The sequence below is a fragment of the Aptenodytes patagonicus genome, chromosome 9 (assembly GCF_965638725.1).
Source record: "Aptenodytes patagonicus chromosome 9, bAptPat1.pri.cur, whole genome shotgun sequence".
Classification (NCBI taxonomy): Eukaryota; Metazoa; Chordata; class Aves; order Sphenisciformes; family Spheniscidae; genus Aptenodytes; species Aptenodytes patagonicus.
The window spans coordinates 4,425,013-4,440,530 of NC_134957.1; the positions used below are offsets into that span (position 1 = coordinate 4,425,013).

Consider the following 15,518-nt stretch of genomic DNA (forward strand, 5'->3'; position numbering starts at 1 on the left):
TAGAGATTCCTGATGCAGACGGTCTCTCCTCTAAAGCAGCTCGAAGTAGCAGTAGCTTTCAAAAAAGTCCAGGCAAGCCTTCAGTCTGTACAGTAATCCAGCAGGTTCATATTTACTTTTCATAAGCCAGGAAGCAGGTATTAGACTGTAAAAGCTAACAACTCAAAAACCAGTTCCTTTCATCCCAGAAAAAGCTCTTTGGATAGGGGACTATGAAAAATAATCAGGAAGTTTTTAATCAGTTTGTGACTATAAAAATAAGTAAAATTTGAACAGATAACGTATTCATTCTCAATTTTTCACTTGTATGCAGTAATGAATTTCAGTCACCACTGAGACAGCCAAATTCTACTAACCAAAGTCAATGAGGTTAAATAAGTCATTTATGTCAAGGCAGAATTTGCTTCGTAATCTGGATTTCAACCAGGTGATCTATTCAGGAAAAGCTACATCACCTATTGCTTGAACCCACGCTAACCTATCTATATTATGATATTGATTTCTCCACTCTCGTTACTTCCTTTCACGCATTAAGTCATTGAGTAGTCACCTTTTTATCTTATCAACCCTATTTTTGCTATGATATTTTATCTACTTTTAAACAGTAGATACAGGCCATATTAACCCATTGCTGAAATCTTTCTTATACAAGGACATGTAATCCTTTTTACTACACCATGCTTTAATAACTTACTTTGTTAATAGCCCATTCATTTCAGACAGTGTGATACAGCAGTTCCTGACTGGATTTAGTGGTCAGCAAAAAGCTATGTTATCCTTGCAGAAGTGCAAACATATTATTTCATTCCTATATGTTGATCCAGATTTTAACCTAACATGATTAAGATAACATGAACATCTTTTAGCAGCAATGTGTTTTTCCAAAATGCATGCTTCATTGCTGAATTAAACCTAGAGCTGGGTAAACTGCAACTTCTGCTGAAGTAAGCAAGGAAATGTCACATGGCAGCTGCAGAGATGAGAGAGGGTGAAGATCATGATAACTGAAACTACCAGAGGAACTCAGATAAGAAGTTAAATACAAAGACTGGAATTTGGCCAGCAGATCTAGGTTAATGCTCTTGCCCTTGAAAAACTTCATAGCAAGTGTTCAGCACCTAGGTTTTACAACTCATCTTGGATAGCTAGGTGATCATCTGCACTGTAAAGGTGACTTTGTTTCAAGGTCAAAGTCTGAAGGAGCAGAAAAGGGCAAGAACAATGTATGGCAATGCCAGATTTGCTCTGTAAACCTGGACTGTTCCTCAGAGGTCTCCCGCTCAAAGTGTAGTCCAGAATACAAGTGTGTAGCCCAAAATATAGCTTCAGGTCTTCAAAACACTCAAACAGGGATATTTAAATATAAAAAAAAATACCAGAGCATGCTAGATTTCAGTTTGTCACTGCCATAGGGTTCAAATAATTACCTAAATACAACAATCATAATATATTCAATTAAAACTTTGTCAACCACAAAAGCTTAGAAACACAAACCTGTCCCAGCCTACATTCAACAAAATGAAAACCAGTTAACTAAATACCATAAGACTCAGTGGGAGCATTGACATATGTATGCAAGTTATTTTAATTAGACTATACAAGAGAGACACACACAATCTGCTCCCTTATGAAAACCCAGATGTAGGCTTAGTACATACTACACCTAGAGTGAGGAACACTACCAAATGCTAAGACTTCTCAGGAAAACATTCCAATTGGCAACCTCTGGAAAAATCAACATTTCTTTCTAAATTTCTAGGCCAGTCCAGCCTCTCCAGCATTCACCCTGAAATAACTCTTGCGGGCAACCAGTCAATTACTACAGCCAGCTCTCCTACCTGCTTTTATTTAAAGTATCAGCAAACAGTCAGATATTTTGATATCAGCAGGTGGAAGAGCCTCCTGACTTCGCAGACCTAAACCCACAGCTTAATTAGTAACATAAACATCTATAAAGGAACAACAGGTGAGGGACATCTTGTTTAGCTGAGTTCCCATTAAATGATTGCCTGAATTTATGTATACTGATCTACCTGCTATAATAGCTTGGCCTCATTCTCCCATATCCTTCTCTGGTACGGTGCCAGGTTCATAATGTGGGGATCATACTGAGTTAAATGAGTAGTGTGGGGTGCCTTATCTGCAAAAACACACTTTCCCACTGCTCACGGTATTATGAGATTCATACTAGTCACTGCAAATTTTGCTGACTCTAGTTTTGTGAAAAGTAATTAGAGGTAAGTAGCGTTGCTAACCAGTAGTTTGAGAAACTTCAAATGAGAACACAGATTAGCAGCTCACTCAAGTAAGGAAGATTTTCAGTACTGGCGGAGCTTCTGCCTGCTGGGAAAGAACAACCAGATGAAGCACATTGCCCCAGAACCAGGGTGGATGGCACAGAAAGAATGTCTTGCAGCACATCACAAAACTGCACAGCATGAGACAAGCATTTTGTAACTTTACCAACTGAAAGTCACATTTCTTTCTAAAATGGGTGGAAGTCAATAAATTCCTACAGATAGAAGTAGTTAATTGATTTTGCTGCCACCTGTGAACCAAAGTAAGCCATGAGTATAATATTACTTACTGGCTTCTTCACACTATTGCGAATATTTCACACAAGAGAACTCTAGACAAATTATTCTAGTCCTGTGTCTTTTTATTGCTGCTAATAGCTTGTTTCAACAAAGAGTGAGACATTCCAAAATTGATGGGAAGAATATTGACATTGGCTTAATAAATCCTTCCAACCAGAAAGAGTTGAACAAAGGGAAATAGGTTATGGTTTTCCTTGTGGACCTGTTCCATAATTAAGAAGCTTGGGGCAGATTTTAAAGACCAAGAATTCCAAAACATGTGTCAGTTTGTAATTCCTCTGATCATTTCTTCCCTCAGTGTGCCCCTCCATCTAAATGCCTTTTAAAGTGTGCCCCTTGAACATACCTTTCCTTGGCAATTTATCTCTGTGCATATCCTTTTTGATATGCAGGAAGCTTAGATATACTACATACTGATGGCTAAAAGTGATGGGCTGCAGAAATAAAGCTTTAAGTAAGATGAAATCAGAAAATCTGGAAAACTACAGTGACGAGGTTGCCTGAGCAGCTTGTTCCAAGATTAGTGGTGTGCAAAGTTAAGGTTTTAGGAGAGACAGCCTCAAGTTTTTCAGATATTCAGAACAGAAATTGTGTGACCTTGAATTCAGTCCATGACAGACAGCTTAGCACCACTTGACTGCCAGAGCCAGACTGATTTTTATAATGATCATTAATGTCGGTTGCATAATCAGCTCATATGTGAACATCACACACAATCTTGATTAATACTTACGTGACAATGTAGTAGTGAAATAGGAGAGGTATCCAGGGGCAGAGGCAGGAAAGGGAGGACTCACCCACTTTGTGATCTGTGTCACATGGTGTGCTATCGCTCCATCTCGCTCAGCTGCATAAAGAAAAGGAAAACAACACTTTCTTAGAAGAGATCCAGTTTTTCTAAGACAGGAGTATCTTGAGGACAACAGAATAGCAACAGGGTCTGTCATGCTGGTGAAAGATGGATACATGGTTTTTAAGCTCTTTGTGGGCACTTGACAATGAACCTCAGAGGTACAGTGTAAAAAAAACCCTTGCAGTTTCCACAATCTTGTAGATAGAGCTGTAGTTGATAAGACCTATAAGAAGACCTTAAAAAACATACCTTTACAAGTAAATTTCTTTCTATCTAGGGAATTAATGTAAGAAGGTAATTTTCTAACCACTTCTTTCTCTGCCAGCAATTTTGCTCTCTGAAGGACGAGCCCATGTTCCAGCAGACAGGGATTTACAAAAATCTTAACAAGCACAAAGGATTTTTTCTAAACCCTTCTCTGCTCTGTTGCATGTAGGGTTTTGCCTGCCTCATTCTCCTTTTATTCTCTCTTCTACATGATACCTCTTATCTCTCCCTTGCTCAGTCTCTGTGACTGGTCCCTCTCAAAACTCCACATATCTGCTTGGCCCATTGCCTCAGCTGTAGGGACAAAGCTCTGCTCACTGATATCTCTCAATCATGAAGCATCAAGCTTAGGGCACTTTTGGGAAAGATGCGAGGATATCTCATCTGCCTTCTTGTCTACATGGAATGCCATAATCAAAAGGGATAATAGAGACGTTTGGGACAGGAACAGGAGCCTTCCCACACAGCAGGAAATTGTGCTTATGCATGTTGTCTCACATGGAAGGAATAACTAAATTTTTACTCCGTAACTGGCTGGACCTGTCATCACTCCAGCAAATAAATAGTGAGGATGGGTGGGAAGACTGGCTTTCAGCCTGATCTGAAAATAATTTCTGAGCTACAGTAATGACAGTGCTTTGAGGCTGGCTGCTAGAGGAAAATGTGGCTCTTGCATGTGAGAAGGGGGTATAAGGAGAAAGCTATGGTGCTTGGGCCGTGCACAAAAGGTCTGAAGCTTTGCTTCACTAATTTTCAGCGCTCAGTGAAAATTTCCTCTCCCCAGGTTGTAGAAAACACAGGTCTATTCCAAATGGTTGTTTGTTCAAGAACAGTTTTCTTTGAAGTTCTGGCAAACAGTCCCTGTGAAAACTGCTGAAAATTCCACTACCACTGCTTTAGAAATGGGCTTTTCATAAGCAAATATCAAATTACCTTGCTATCTTCATATGAAGCATTGTTCAGTAAATAAAAGAGTACTGATAATTGACACAAAAGCCAGACATCCAGATTCCAGAAGGTGAAAAAATTTCCTCCTTATTGGCCCTTTGATTCCATCCCAATGCAGCTGAACTCTGCCTACAGAGAACTTCTATTTAAAAACCAGCAACAAAATATCCTTTTCTTTCCTTTGTACATTTTTCTGCTTTGTGTTAGGGAGTTGTACTGACTTTGTGGAGTCATTGCAGTTACTTGTAAATGATGTATGAAAAGAAAAATTCCTGTCCTTTCCATGCACCAAGAGAATACTGGCATCTCTCAGCAAACCCAAGTATACTGCTTTTTTATATTAAATTCAAACTCATCAAAGTAAAGATCCTGAATTGAAAGATAATTCTCATCCATCCAATTACCTCTATTGCTACTTCAAAGGAGGCACATTTCAGAAGAGTCTTTCTTTGTCCCTTTATCTTCCCCCCAGCCCACCTTCAGGTTTTAAAGATTTCATTTTTAAAGGGCAGGTTTTAAAGTTTAGAGGGTAAAGCTTGGGGAGGGGAATTTCTAAAGGCTTGGGTGTGGTTCTCTCTGACACCACAGGCAAGAATTCCCCCAAAGACAGCTCTTACAACCAGAGAAGCCATTGGCACAGTTGTAAAAAACAGAAAAAGACCCCATGACAGAGACTATGAGCCAAACTCAGCTGTTTTCCATCTTAAATTCACCCTCTCTTGGTCCACTGGGAAATCCAAGCTATTCTGTATAGGTACTTGATTTTCACAGTAATTAAAGACTTCATTGTGTAACTACAGGAGTCTCTTATTTAAAAAAATAAAAAATTAATATGATCCCCTCTTCTCTAGGAACACACCAAGATGCAGTACCTACATTTGGCTGTGTTACTTTTAGACTGTTGCGATAACAATTTTTTAAAAGGGAGACACACTGAATACAGCACACTGTTTGTCTTGCTCTCAGCTACAGGTGAAACTGCAGTCTCTGTTGTCACAGCTCTGTTGATTTCAAAGCCCCAGAATTACATCTGTGCTTTTCTCCCTGCCATGCTGTTTGATTAGGGGAAAAGTCACCACAGCTCTGCTCTCCTGCATTTAAGCATCTTTAACACATTGCCAGCCAGCTGACAAAAGGATTCTTAAGCATAAAATACTCCACCTTCTCAAAGCTACACATAAAGGGGAATGCAGATTTTTTTTTTTTTTTTTTTTTTTACTTCCTTTTAATGCTTAAATAAGCAGTGTATTCTTTCAGAGCCATGAACTGTCCTCCTTTGGTTAGCTACCTTCTCTAACATACTGTTCCACTATACAGGCATGTAAATAAATTATCTTATTTTTCCCATGTGAATAACACACTGACATTTAATTCTAACTGATGCTTTAGGGGGTAAAAGATGGGAAAAGCTGGGTCAGAAAAAAGTATTCTCCTGCCATTTGGAGTGAGAAGCAAGGGAGAGACAGATGGCAGCTTTCCCTTCTTTCTGAAGCAACAGTGTCTTAAAGCTCTTGGACGCTGTGTTCTTAAATCTATAAAGAGGTTTGAAAGTGCCTGTGTGTGAGAGGCTGGCAAGGGTGTACTTGTTTGTGGGAAGTATTCCTGCTCTGGATAGGCTAAGAAAAGACAAGGAAGAAATGGCTGGGACATTTGGACTGCAGGTTTGCAATGCCCTGCACTGACCAGGTACATTTAGATTTCAGTTCAGCAGCTGGGTTTTAGAGAACAAAGAAAGAAATATCTCTAACCAAACAATTCATCTTAAAAAAAAATCACCCCTGCAAATGCTCCTCCATTTTTGCTTTTGATTCCACATCACCTCCCCCCTTGCCTCCCTGGGAGTTTTGGAAAGAAAGCTAAAAGAGCTTCAGCAGACAGTGATCCTTCACCTCCCTTCTGGCTGCTCTACTCCTGCGAGCCATTCTCCAAAGGGATGTATGGGCAGACTTGGAAGTAAGACACAAAGAAGTCCAGGTAGAAAATCCATCCAAAGCCAGCAGAAAATACTGCAGACACTCATCTCTTCCATTCTTCCACAGCAGACCAGCTCCAGACAGCAGTGATCATCTTCTGTCGCAGTCTGCCACAACCTGGACAGGACAAAACACTTTCACAGAGATTCTGTTTTTAAGATTCTATTTCAAGGTGAGTCACGTTCTGTCTTCTGTGCTGTGTGGAGCTGTGATGTCTGTCCACAGAAATACCCAGATGGGCTCACAACCGACGGTGTCAGAGACTGTATGAAAACAGTTTTAGTGAGAAAAGAGAGTATGGAATGATTAAAGGTGTTTGGCAGGAAACTCTTTGCACCTTTTTTAACACTTCCTGCATCATTCAGAGTTAAATCCAGTTGGTGGCCGGTCACAGGTGGTGTTCCCCAGGGCTCAGTATTGGGGCCAATTCTGTTTAATATCTTTACCAATGAAGTGGATGAGGGGATCGAGTGCACCCTCAGTCAGTTTGCAGACAACACCAAGTTGGGCGGGAGCGTTGATCTGCTCGAGGGTAGGAAGGCTCTGCAGAGGGACCTGGACAGGCTGGATCGATGGGCCCAGGCCAACTGTATGAGGTTCAACAAGGACAAGTGCTGGGTCCTGCACTTCGGCCACAACAACCCCATGCAGCGCTACAGGCTTGGGGAAGAGTGGCTGGAAAGCTGCCTGGTGGAAAAGGACCTGGGGGTGCTGGTCGACAGCCGGCTGAACATGAGCCGGCAGTGTGCCCAGGCGGCCAAGAAGGCCAATGGCATCCTGGCCTGTACCAGAACTAGTGTGGCCAGCAGGAGTAGGGAAGTGATCGTGCCCCTGTACTCGGCACTGGTGAGGCCGCACCTCGAATACTGTGTTCAGTTTTGGGCCCCTCACTACAAGAAGGACGTTGAGGTGCTGGAGCGTGTCCAGAGAAGGGCAACGAGGCTGGTGAGGGGTCTGGAGCACAAGTCTGATGAGGAGCGGCTGAGGGAACTGGGGTTGTTTAGCCTGGAGAAAAGGAGGCTGAGGGGAGACCTCATCGCTCTCTACAACTCCCTGACAGGAGGTTGTAGCGAGGTGGGGTCGGTCTCTTCTCCCAAGTAACAAGTGATAGGACGAGAGGAAATGGCCTCAAGTTGTGCCAGGGGAGGTTTAGATTGGACGTGAGGAAAAATTTCTTCACCAAAAGGGTTGTCAAGCATTGGAACAGGCTGCCCAGGGAAGTGGTGGAGTCTCCATCCCTGAAGGTATTCAAAAGACGTGTAGATGTGGCGCTTAGGGACATGGTTTAGTGGTGGACTTGGCAGTGCTAGGTTAACGGTTGAACTTGATGATCTTAAAGGTCTTTTCTGACCTAAACAATTCTATGATTCTATTCTATGATTCAGTTCTTCTGTAGTTCACGAGTTTGGATCTTATCTAAGCTTTCAGTGACTGAAAGCTGTTGCCAGTTCTTGCTTGCTCCAAGTAGCTACTGTGGTCTAGGCACAAGTACAAGGAAAATTACCACCTTAACCCCACTGCTGCTGCTCTCTGGTGTTTCCTTTGTCTCCTGTGGCCTGTGAGGTTGCTCCGAGTCACCCAGAGGCTACACAGGTCCCCTTGCACAGGCCTGAAATGCAGACAGAGTGAAGGCAGCTTGCAGGCAGCTCTCCCACCCTCACCCCCTCCTGTCCTACGCATGGGAGGGAATCTTAGAAATCAGATCTTACATGTTGTACCTTCTTCAGGAAAGAAGAGTATTTCACAGTCACATTTGTGAATACACTGACCAACACACCCCAAGATTTTATAACGAGAAAAGGAAATAACAACTTTAATTCAATTATACTGGCTATGGGATGGGTAATGGGCTTTGAGCTACATTGCTGTCTCTCCAGCATCTGTCAGAAACATTACATTAATTCAAATAATGGAAATAAGAAGGTCAAGGTTTGCTCTAGAGCAGATCTCCTGGTCTACTAACTGAGTAACAATTGCAATAGTTTGTTTTTTGACTGAGGCAGCCGGATCTCAAAAGCCTTACCTTGCAGGTGTCTTTATACCAGTAAGTAAAACCGAGGTACTTCACAATACACTTGATTGCATCCATACAGAATTGTTTAGTGCACTTTAAAGACCTGAGTCTGCAGGGCTCCTAGTGCAGGAAGACACTAAGAAAACAAGGTTTTCTAAGTGAAGACGAAGAAGTGACTTTCTGTTTGCAAGAGTTATGCTGCCTTGCTAGGCAAACAGCTCGTTGTTTGAGTTTGTATGCTCGTGTTTACTTAAACTTGACATGGTTGATCTCTGTGCCAATCACACACAAATATGTACATCAAACTGTGTCTGCATAAAGCAACCTTGCAGTTAATTAAGAAATATAGAAAGATTTAATCTAGATTTACACTGCCAAATTCACTAAAATATAGAGTTATGTTTTTCTGTTCTATACCAGTTCCTGAATAAGGAATCCCATATTTCAAACCTGTATTTAACTTCACCCATTCACATGTACAATCACTATGGACTTATGATTACAGTAGAAGCATGATGCCGGACTTCCTAGGTGACATTTATATTTTTGCCAAGTCATTAACCTTACTTCAAATTCATTTTCAATCTACTGTGCCTCCTGAAGGCTTAGGATATTTGTTTGGTCAATCAGTTCTTGTAAATCACAGACTCATCTGAGACCTGACTGTAGTTTTGCCACTGGAACATATCACAGTCCTAAACATAAACTCAAGAACAGCACTGCCTTGTATAAGCTAAAGAACAGGTACTTTAGGAGGCAGAGGGTCCAGCTTTACATTGCCTATACCTTTAAGAAAGTGTATGCCACAGAACTACATATGGCGCTGATTGTAAGACAGTTTGCTATAGGTAGCCGATATAAGGTATAAACTTATTTCATATGTTTTTAAAGTATCATGTATAAAACACTAAAGGAAGTACAGCTGTCTGGCATTCTTGTGAAAGCTGGAACATTGGACGTTATGTATAAAATATTTAAGAAATCTAGTTTTGATGTGTTATTTTCCATGTCTTTTTGCTTGCAAGCGGAGCGGTGGATGGGATTCCCAGAGAGTCTCTTTTACAGATTCTGCTGACAGCTCTACAGATCCACTTCCTTTCAAGCCCTGTTGGTTCTCTTTTTAAGGAAAACACAAAACAAAACAAAACTGGTACATCTTCTCCAAACTTTACAAAGAAAAATAAAAGAAACTTTGCCTACAGAGAAGTTTGTTTTTAACAATTTCATTTTTATGTGGTTTCATTAACTCTGGGTGCCCTGGAGCACTAGGCACACATAGAAAACAAAACCCAGGGACTTTCACCCTCATACAAAACCTGTCCCTAGCCACCAACATTAAACATGTCGGTCTCACAGAGCTGGGTTGCTAGTAGGTTTGGATGTCTTTGAGACAATACATGATAGATAAAACAATATATGAAGCCTTTTTAAAATCTATACTCCATTTGTTTCATTTGAACCCCCAAATCTCTAGTGGCTGGGAAATGTGAAACTTCATGATTAAAACCAAAATATTTAGATGTTCAGTGTGATTTTTTTTCTGATGTACTCCTCACTCTACTGTTGTGTGTGTCAATTGGCTTTGCTTTTATTAGGAGTTATCAGGGTACTGAGTTTTAGCTAATCACTACTAGGCACCTGACTGTTCTGAAAATGAGACCAAAGAGCAGCACGTACTGTCTGGAGAAGGAGCAGAGGAGTGGAGGAAAGACTTCTGGCTTCTACTTTGAGCTCTGCTACTGATTTTCCACATATCATTTGGCAAACTGTGTAACTTCCCTTTTCCCTGGCCTTATACTTAACCAGCAAACCAGTCGTGACAGTCAATGTCTAGAAAGCATTTTGAGATCTGTGGATTAAAAGTTTCCAAAAGTTTTCAAAGTTTCACCTCCCATAACTGCCAAGTATTATTATTGGCTATAATCTCCCTGTCAAATGTTAGGGGAAGAGGTAAAGAGAGATGGGGAACAATCAATAACAATACAAACCTTCCACCTCCACAGTCTTCTAAATTTATGACCCCTATCATGGGTTAATGGTGGTCTTACGTTCATTGGTGTCTGTCATACATTAAAGGTGCTGCTGGAGATTGGCACAATACAGGTAGAGGTTGAGAAATCCAGGTATCAGCCTAAAATTGTAATGCCAATGCTACCCAGAAGGAAGGAAAGAGGAAATATTCCCTCTCCTCTCAGTTTTAATTGCCATTCCGCTATCTCACCAGCTACCCACTGCAACATTAGCCTCAATTAGCACCCCTGATGGTAGATGCCCTGTTGCATGAGTGATTTATGTCTCACATGCCAACAACTTTGTAAGGGCCTGAGTTAGGCAATGAATCTGAAATCTTTCTAGAGCTAATTCATATGAAGGTAGACCCACAATACATTTTTGCTTTACATAGCTGCTCCTGCCCACCCAGTTCTGAATGAAAACACAGAAAAGTTGGTAAAGTTCCCTTTTGCCAGTGATTTGGACTCCCCTCTGCAAAGCTCACTACAAACTGGCAGTATGGCACTGGGCCTTTGCCAGCATCGGTTTTTAAAAAGCTTTACCCTGAATCACTGATGCTTGTTGTATCAGTCCCTGTAAATAATGCTTTATAGTATCACTCAGGTTTTACGTGTTAGGACAACTGCTGCATAATATTGTTGTCACTCCTGCAGCTTTTGCAGGAAGTGCAGTCAAGAATATGGTCTGCATCTCAGCTGAAATAGTAAAACAGCCACCTAAGCAATGATTGGTTTTACATTTGGGGAGTCACCTGAACAAAAATAAAAAATTTTCTAAGTAAGTTTTTCAGTTCAGCTATTTATTGGTTGCCCTTTTAACTCCTGTTTGCAAACACCTGCTCACATTGGGTTTTTTTACAAGATCCCAAATGTTTACATAAGCAAGGTATCAGAAGGCAGCTTGTTTCACAGGTGGATTTCACCTGCATAGAAGCTCATACATTACAAAAACTAGCGTAGCCTGCCTCAAAGCCCGGCAAACAAGCAGGAAGCCGCTCTGTTCCAGGATCCAATCCGTCACAGACAGAAACCAGCCTGCCTCCATCCATCAGCGGAGCCACGCTGATTTTCAGCAGCTGGCAATCTGGCCCCATATGTCTTAGCTGACCAGTCACATAGCACAAATAATGAACAGTCACAGCAAAAGATTAATGAACTCCAGGCCACAAATCACCCATGCAAATGATCCTGGGATTACTAGTGTTTGTGAACAGTGAACACAACTGCAGCTTATCACACAGCCTACAATTGAGGCACAAAGCCCATGTGAAACAAGGCGTATGTGAAAACCTCAGTGGGACAGAGCCATTATCACAGGATTTCAAACCGTAGAGACAAGAGCAATGCATACAAATTTGATCAGGAAATCAAATGCAAACTTTGGCTAAAAAAATTGGTGAATAATAAGTTTGCCAAGAAATGCTATTTTAGGAGGATCGTAACCACCCATTAATTCAGATTGAATTTGATAAAACTGTTTTGGCTCTAAACAATGAAGAAATGTTTCCAGTACATGCGAAATATTTAATTCTGTTATTTTCCAAGGAAAATGTTATGACTTTTTATTTTTCAGTGAGACTTCTACTTATGATTTGAATACCTTATTTAAAAATGGTAATAGAAAGTGTTTAGCATCCTGAAAATGAAATGAAATATTTAATTTTGGACCAAATTGTGGCGGTTCGGATCAAATTTGTATCTTCACCCGTAATAATAAGAACACCCACACACGGGATATACATATATGTACACATGGATGTATGCATGCTTTCCTTTCAACTGGTTAGGCCAATGAAGTGGAAAAACCCTTCTGACAGCTCTACACAAATATTTCTATCAAAACGGCAAAGCCTTTCCTTCGCACCCAGAACATGCCAAAATCCCATTTGCTTTCCCGAGCCTCTGCAGATCCCGAACCTTGCAGTACGGCCCCATCCTCCTGCCTCTGCGTGATGAGCTGAACAGGTCTGATGGGTGTGCGGCATCCCCAGAGGCGCCCGGGCAGGTTAGAAAGCATACACTTCTCCAAGCCTGAGCGGCTTTGCAAGACTCTCAGCATTTGGGACTGCACCAGGTAGGATGCCTGGGATCCTCCACAGTAAACTGAGCAAGCGGTCTTGGGAAGCCTCTCCATCTGACCAGAGCAGGGTGCCAGGGGAAGACTGAAGCTATTATTACACCAGGCTGAAGCAGGCAGAATCAGACGCTATCCGAGAGGTTGCAAGTGTAGGGAGCAAAAATTCAAGATGAGTTTTATAGTTGCTAAATTTAGATTGCTCCCCTGAGGCACCAGCCTTCAGGGATTTCTGCTGTGGGAAATAAAGTGTCAGGTGCGTGTGGCGGGGAACTTGCTTCTGCTCTCCTGAAAGCCTCCCTGAATGTGCTGGGGGGAAAGACAAGAGGACAGAGCGGGACTGACATGGGAACAATTCTTTCCAAAGTCTGGAGTTTAATTTGCCCTAAAATGAAGCAATTTGTCACTGGGTGCAAAACACTGCTTCTGACCTTTAACATCTACAACGTGTATATCAAATAACATACCTTCTGTCATATTCCCCTTTCCCCTCTTCACTTTAGAAATATTGCAGAATACACATGCAAATAATCACATAAAAAACAAGCAGTCACTGAAGGTTTTCCACCAAATAAGATACAAACCTCTTGGTTAACAGCAATGTCACAAAGAAGCTGTAAAACCCCCAAAGTCATTTCCTCCTTCTAATTCACAATGACATTAACAAGATCTGAACCCTGACCTGCAGGTGACTAAATTATGTTGCTAAGCAACTACGCTTTCAAAAAAGAGAGAGAAAAGGAGCGAGCGGCACACGCACACCAGGCTGCCGGTATGGGGTAAATACACATTGTGTCCGACTCCCCACGCTTGAGATCCAGCACGGGAGCTGGCTCCCCCCTCCACTGCGGGAAAGGAGCGGGGTTCCTGACAGGTGTACATGCTGGTTTGGGTTTTTCTTTTCTTAAGAGTCCACACGGGTAGGTATACAAGAACATTGCTACAGCTAAAAATGACAAAATGAAATATAGCAGCCATTTTTCTTTGGAGAAGAGGTGCTTATAAATTCACTTCATCCAAAGTATCTCTCGCTTCGGCAATACATCAAACTATGCAGCCCCATCAGTCTGAATCAATTAGAAATTACTCACCAAGTAAATTACATTGAAAAGCTTTGATTTGTTATTGGAGTTTGTTACTGTTCTCTTCAATCTTAAAAGACTGAAAGCAAAAAAGTAATAATGTGACAGTGATAGTGAAATGTAACTTTTATTGAGATTGATGGGAGCCTATTTGCCACAATATTTGCTTTTAATAATTTAATTTTTCAAACACTGCAAAGAGAGCCATAAGTATTTGATTATGAAGTTCTTCCAATTTATGGCATGTTGGTTTGCACTGGTTGCCTATCTTTTCCATATTTTTATATCTCATTTCTAAAAATAATTCTACCAAATATATGTTCATGACTACCTTTTACTTTGCCTTCTAACTGTGTTCTTTTAACTTTCATCTGTTGCAGGTTAGTAACCTTTCTACAAAATGCACTTCAGGCACTGAAAGAAAACACAAAAGGATGACTCCCTTAAGAAAATATTATGTTTTTTACAGTTTTGGTTTATTTTTGAATTCTGTAAAAGGGCCAGCTCTTTCTGACATGAAGGTCACTGACAAAACTTACAGTGATTTTGGTGGGAGCAAGGCTCGCTTCCCTCATTAGTGTTGCTTACGGTTACTGTGACGGCCGCACGACTGGAATGCAGGATTTTGTAATTGGTAAAACAGAAAGCATTTCTCAGGCTAAAACATAAAATAATATGAATACCCACAGAATTTATGTTAATCATAGACAAAGTTTCTAACTAGAAATATTTTTTCTTGTACGGAATAGGTTTGCAACTGCTGTTTAGACCAGAGGACTTTGCCATTTTTGAGGACACAACAGCAGATTAAATTGCACAGCTGGACTTTTCTGATATGACAGTTCCTACAGATGTGTGTAGAACACAGGCACAAGGGCTAACCTTGTCACTCTTCACCTGGTCTTCAGCCATATCGTAAATGTAAGGAAGGGTATGATCTGTGTGCTGGTTTTGGCTGGGATAGAGTGAATTTTCTTCATAGCAGCTTGTATGGTTCTATGCTTTGGATTTGTGACCAAAACAGTGTTGATAACACAGGGATGTTTTAGTTATTGCTGAGCAGTGCTGACACAGGGTCAAGGCCTTTTCTGCCTCTCACCCCACCCCACCAGCGAGCAGGCTGGGGGGGCACAAGAAGCTGGGAGGGGACACAGCCAGGACAGCTGACCCCAACTGACCAAAGGGATATTCCACACCATATGGCATCATGCTCAGCATGTAAAGCTGGGGGAAGAAGAAGGAAGGGGGGGATGTTTGGGGTGATGGCGTTTGTCTTCCCAAGTCACCGTTACGCGTGATGGAGCCCTGCTTTCCTGAGATGGCTGAACACCTGCCTGCCGATGGGAAGTGGTGAATGAATTCCTTGTTTTGCTTTGCTTGCGTGCGCGGCTTTTGCTTTACCTATTACACTGTCTTTATCTCAGCCCACGAGTTTTCTCACTTTTCTGATTCTCTCCCCCATCCCACCAGGGGGGAGTGAGCGAGCGGCTGGGTGGGGCTGAGTTGCTGGCTGGGGTTAAACCACAACAAGCTGAAACAGCATTTATCTCCTGTTATACCAAGGTTGTTAACAAAGCAAGGAAAACCACAACAGGCATTGCTGCTAATTGTTCAGATTGCTGGATTTCACGTACTGAGAAAGATGCTTTCACTCCTCATTGATGACTGGATGCCACCAGCTTCTACTTGGCTGCCTCA

The 15,518-nt window shown here is 41.6% G+C and overlaps 1 long non-coding RNA gene across 1 annotated transcript in view; it reads right to left on the minus strand.

Moving 5' to 3' along the window:
- The window catches only part of LOC143164423 (uncharacterized), a 235,494-nt gene that overhangs the window by 55,046 nt on the left and 164,930 nt on the right, over window positions 1–15,518 (minus strand). The window contains exon 2 of the long non-coding RNA XR_012996065.1: window positions 3,331–3,444. This is a non-coding gene — a long non-coding RNA (uncharacterized LOC143164423). The remainder of the gene's footprint in view (window positions 1–3,330; window positions 3,445–15,518) is intronic.